Source organism: Artibeus jamaicensis, unplaced genomic scaffold (genome assembly GCF_021234435.1).
Source record: "Artibeus jamaicensis isolate MK-2021 breed Jamaican fruit bat unplaced genomic scaffold, CSHL_Jam_final scaffold_537, whole genome shotgun sequence".
NCBI classification, from domain to species: Eukaryota; Metazoa; Chordata; class Mammalia; order Chiroptera; family Phyllostomidae; genus Artibeus; species Artibeus jamaicensis.
Window position 1 is genome coordinate 44212075 of NW_026522047.1, and position 6000 is coordinate 44218074.

The 6000-nt window shown below is 35.6% G+C and overlaps 1 pseudogene; it reads right to left on the reverse strand.

Moving 5' to 3' along the window:
- Positions 1-1555: 1555 nt before the first annotated feature.
- LOC119040553 (H/ACA ribonucleoprotein complex subunit 3-like) lies at positions 1556-1748 on the reverse strand (annotated as a pseudogene).
- Between the last annotated feature and the right edge of the window lie 4252 nt (positions 1749-6000).

The following is a 6000-nucleotide window of genomic DNA, read 5'->3' on the forward strand; positions in this document are numbered from 1 at the left end:
ATTGTTGTCCATGGCCATGTGTTTTCCATAAATGTTCTTTAGTTAATCTCCTCCTCATCTTTCATCTCATCACCCACTCTGCTTTCCATCTGCTGTCAATTGGTTTTATGTATCTATTCTTCTGTTATTATGTTGTTCAATAGGTTGCTGTGTTCATTAGATTCCACATATAAGTGAGATCATGTGCTATTTTTCTTTCATTTCTACAGATTCTTATAACTTCCCCCATATAGGTCTTTTACATCCATGGTTAAATTATTCCTAGGTATTTTATTTTTTGGTGCAGTTGTAAACGAGATTGCAGTCTTAGTTTATTTTTTGAGTGTTATTGATATATAAAAATACAACTATTTCTGGATATTTATTTTGTGTACTGCTACTTTACTGAATTCATTTATGTTTTAGTAAAGTTTCTTGGTGGAGATTTTGGGGTTCTGTAATATATAGTATCATGTCATCTGTGAATAATGACAGTTTTACTTCTCCCTCTCCAATTGGATGCCTTTTAATTGTTCTTCTCTGATTGCTATGGCTAGGACTTCCAATTCTATGTTGAATAAGAGTGCTGAAAGCAGGCATCTCTGTCTTATTCCTGACCTTAGGGTAAACACTTTTAGTTTTTGTCTACTGACTATAATGTTGGCTGTGATTTTGTCATACTTGGCCTTCATAACATTGAGGTGTTTTTCTGTATTCCCACTTTGCTGAGAGTTTTACCAAAAGTGGGTGCTGGATTTTATCAGTTGCTTTTTCTGAATCTATTGACATAATCATGAGATTTGTATCCTTTAATTTGTTTAGGTGATATATCTTGTTTATTGATTTGTGAATGTACCAAACTTGCATCCCTAGAATAAAACTCACTTGATTGTGGGATATGATCTTTTTAATGTATTGCTAGTTCCAGTCAGCTAGTACTTTGTTGAGGACTATACTGTGTAAGTTCATTACAGATATTGGCCATAATTCTAATTATTTGTACCATCTGGTTTATAATTAGGATAATTCTGGTCTCATAAAATGAATATAGAAATCTTCCCCCCTCTTGAATTTTTGGAAGGGTAGGTGTTAGTTCTTGTTTAAATGTTTGATAAAATTTACCTATGAAGCCATCAGGTCTAGGAATTTTGTTTGTTGGGAGTTTTTTAATTACCTCTTTAAGTTCATTAATTGTAAACCTGACTATTCAGAATTTCTGATACTTCCTGATTCAGTTTTAAAACATTGTGTGTTTCTAAGAATTCATCCATTTCACCCAGGTAGTTTAATTTGTTGGCCTATAGGTTTTTATAGTATTTTCTTTTTCTTATTCTCTTTCAAATCATTTTAATAACCTGACAGTGAGTCAAATACAAAAAGCAAATTCAAACTTGTTCCTTTTAAGGCGATGTTACCATGATTGCCTTGCACATGCATGACAAAGGTAATGATGACACCAGATTCCAAAAAGCAAGGGTGGCCAGAAGGCTTCAAAGTTCACAAATCGAAGAGCTTGATTTTGGAAAGTCCAAGACAGGTTGCAGGCAGCAGAAAAGATGTGAAATTTAAGTGACCCTCAGAGTACAGGGCATGGTTGCTGGGTCATCAATACCCTGAAACGCTTCCTGATGGTGCTTTGGTGTCTAGAGTATTTGTTGTCTGGGGAGAACTGAGCAGGATGGGCAAGCAGGTCTGTTGTCCTGTTGGATAAAACTTCTTCAGGGTGTAGTACCAGTCTCCTGTTCATTGAGGTAATACTGGAGAAACATGATCATGCTGAAGCTGGAAGTTCCAATTCCATCTGCAGGTCAGTTTAACTGATGGCCTCACTTCATAATATTTTCTTACTATGCCTTATATTTTGTTGGAGTCAGTTGTCACTCCTCCTCTTTCATTTCTGATTTCCAGAGAAACAGCTATTAGTTTCATTGACCTTTGTCATTGTTTTGTAGACTCTTTTTCCCTTATTCCTGCTCCAATCTTTATTATTTATTTCTTCTACTCACTTAGGGCTTTCTTTGTTGTTCTTTTTCTAGTTCTTTTAAGTGTAAAGAAAGATTCCTTATTTGAGGTTGTTTTAGTTCCTCATGGTAGACCTGTAATGCTATGAATTCCCTCTTAGGTCTTCTTTCACTGTGACCATAAATTTGGGGTTGTTGTGTTATCATTTTCATTTGTTTCAGGGTATTTTTAAATGTTTTCCTTGATCTTATTGTTAATCCATTTGTTCTTTAGGAATATGTTCCTTAGCTTGCATGTCTTTGTATGTTTTTCAGTTTTTCTCCTTGTGTTTGTTTTCTGGTTTCATATCATTATGTTTAGAGAATAGAATTGATGTGAGATCACTTGTCTTAAATTTCATGAGTCTTCTGTTTTATCCTGACATGTGGTCTGTTCAGAAAAACTTTCCACATGTCCTTGAAAAGAATGTATATTTTGCTCATTGGGGTAGAATTCTCTGAACATATCAATAAAATCTATCTGATCTGGTGTGTCCTTTATGGCTGCTGTTTCCTTGTGATTTTTTTTTGTCTGCACAATCTGTTTATTGATGTCAATGGGTGTTAAACTTTCCTACTATCATGACTTTCATATCCATCTCTCCATTTATATCCATCAAGATTTACTTTATATATTTCAGTGCTCCTAAGTTAGGTGCATAATTGTTTTCAAGAGTTATATCCTCTTGTTATAGTGCTCCATTGATCATTATGCAGTATCTTTCTTACAATAGGCTTTGTTTTAAAGTGCAACATGGAGGTCATGGGGACTCTCCAGGATTTGTCGTTCAAGGTCCTAAGACAGTGTCCCTCACGCATTTGATCCTTTGGCATGATTTAAAAGTAGTTTCTCAGGATCCATCAATCAATGTCTAGGTAGTACTCGAAAGACTTAAAAAGAAAAAACTTACACAGATTCTTGCAGGCCAATATTCATAGCAGAATTAGCCAAAATATGAAAACAATCTAAGTGTCCATCAACAGATCAATGGATAAACAACATGAAATATATATGTAATGGAATATTATTCAAAATTTTAAATGAATGAAATTCTGAATCATGTACAATGCAGTTGAAACTTGAAATCATTTTGCTAAGTGATATATGCCAGACAACAAAGGGAAGGTATTATATGAGTTCACTTTTATGAGGTACATAAAATAAGCAAATTTATAGAGTTAGAAGTAAAATAAAGGTTTTAATGAGGAGGAAGTGAGAAGAATGGGGAGTTGGTGTTTAATAAGTATAGAGCTTCTTTTTGGAATGATGAAAATGTGTGGAAATGGATACTGGTAATGTTTTCATGATACTGTGAATATAGTTAACACTACAAATTGTATATTTATATATTTTAAAATAATTAAATGGCACATACACATAACACTTTATCTATATAAACATACATAGCCATGGTATATATATATATATAAATGAAAGTAAAATAAAGTAAAACCATTCCAATTTTTTTAAAAATGTAGATTCTTGTGCTCTCCCCCTGGAAATGTTGATGAGATGAGTCTAGCAAACATATAAGTCTGGAAGACACATATTAACAAGAGTCTCAGCTGATATTTTGATAAAGCTAAAAATATGAACCACTGCTCAACACAAATGAGTTTCAATGGATTATAACATGGATCAGCAAAATTTGAAAATTGTGAAACTTGTGAAAATTCCAAATTATTAGATCCAAACTCAGGTCCACAAAGGCAGAAATTGGGGAATGAGACCCTGAAATCTGTTCTGACAATTGCTCAAGATCATCTCGCTGCAAGATACAGCTTCAGAGCCATCCCCTAGTGAATGCTGGGACACCTTGCTACTCAATAGTCTATCCAATGAGGAAACTATAAATTGGAAAATGATGAAACCTGGCTCTGGCTAGTATGGCTCAGTTGGTCAGGCATTATCTCACAAACTGAAAGGCTGCTGATTCCATTATAGATCATGGCACATGCCTAGGTATCAAGTTTGGCCCCAGTCTAGACCATACAAGAGGAAATCAACTAATGTTTCTCTCTCACATTAATGTTTTTTTTCCTTTTTCCCCCTCTTCCTCTCACTCAAATAAATAATAAGACATAAACAAATATTTCAAACCAGAAAACGATGACATATTTTTCAAAGAGGAGATCCAAGGAAGACTAGAGTGATTCTTCCCAGAGGAAAAGGATCCAGGGGAAAAGAATCACAGCTGGTCCTGCTATTAGTCTCTCAAAGATAGGGAATTTCCAAGACTAAGACACTTTCCTCTGTGACCCTGCCCCTGAGGAGTCACCGGATCAGGGAAGCAAAGAGGCATTGATCAATTTATCTAACAAGCTTCAGAGAGGAATCTGCCCCCAGGGTCACATAACCTGTGACATATCAACTTATAATCAGCCAGCAAGGTTCTCACGTGCCAGACACAAGACACTCATGCCTTCTCCACCAGATAAAGCCAGGCCCAGTTCCACATGCCAGGCTCTGAATTCTTGCTATTATGGAGGACAGACCTTCCTTTTTCATCATCCACTTTCCATGAAAGAACAAGATTCACACTGTCAAGCCTTCAGAGACCAGTAAGTGTTGTAAGAAATAAGGAAAAGGGATGGGAGGGTGAATAGGGTATTGACCATTGTTAAACACAGGGCAGGGGAAACCTGTGCTGTCTATAAAGAATGAGCTCTAGAGGTTACTTGCTTGGGAGGGTGAATGGCTAGACTCCTTGTTTGAAGCCGCCATTGTGTAATGAGCTTTTCTGTCAGTTATATGTTATATGGTTAGACAGGTAATGAAAATTATAGGAATGGGAACTCAGAAGATACACCCCAATGCCTCTTTGACACCACTGCACTTCCCACAATCATGCTGTGTAGGAGTACAGTCACTAATCTTTGGTGTGAAAATGGATGCCCCCACATACTGATAGGGTTTTAGGTCCTTTACAGTGAAGACTTTTTATTTAGTTAGTTTTCTAGCATTCATGACAATTTATTGGTACTACTACAAGAGTCAAGAAGGCAGTGCAATAAAAAAATCAATGAACAATAATCAAAAGAATTTCTATTCCATAACAAACATCAATTACAGAACATGATAGAAAAAAAGAAACCATTTATGATCATAAGAACTGCAGAATACCTAAAGAAAGAACATAACATGAAATAAACAAAATCTATATGAAGGAAACAGTAAGACTTTACTGACATGTATAAAACATTTAAAAATGATAGTGACAGTGAAGTCTTGATATTCTTCTTTTCCCTTGTTACCTGGTCCAAGAGCTCCAGTGCCTCCATCTTCATTCAACCTACACAAATCTTTCTTAATTCTTCTTTGCCAGCTTCATTTACTTGGGAACACCACCTGTTCCTTAAAAAGGGTCTGTCCTTCCTCTCCTTCTGTACCATTATTCATTGTTCTCATTAGGGACCTTCAAGAAGGAAGAGTCTGAGGTCCCTGGTATGTAAAGCCAGTATATGAAGACTGGGTTGGGGTGGGTGAGAGAGGGAAAGTGAAGGATGTACAAAAGTCCAACAACTAGGCCCTTATTGACATCTTACCCTTCTGCTCTGCGAATTCTGGGAAACACTAGAACTGGCATGTCCCATTTCCATAGTTCCCCTTAACACCACTTGGTGTCTGGTCTAATCCTTAAGCTGGAACATGAAATTATTACCAAGATAAAATTATTTCTTCATCTATTTTGATACATATTCTTCTTATTTAAAATAAATGACTGGCAATATCCAGAAATCAAAGGTATTTTTGTATACAAACAATGAATCAGCAGAAGCAGAAATCAAGGGAAAAATCCCATTCAATATAGCAAAAAGAAAAATAAAATATCTGGGAATAAACCTAACCAAAGAGGTAAAAGACCTGTATGCAGAAAACTACACAGCACTGAAGAAAGAAATCAGGGAAGACACTAACAAATGGAAACATATACCGTGTTCATGGATTGGAAGAATTAACATCATCAAAATGTCCATACTACCCAAAGCAATATACAAATTCAATGCAATACCTATTAAA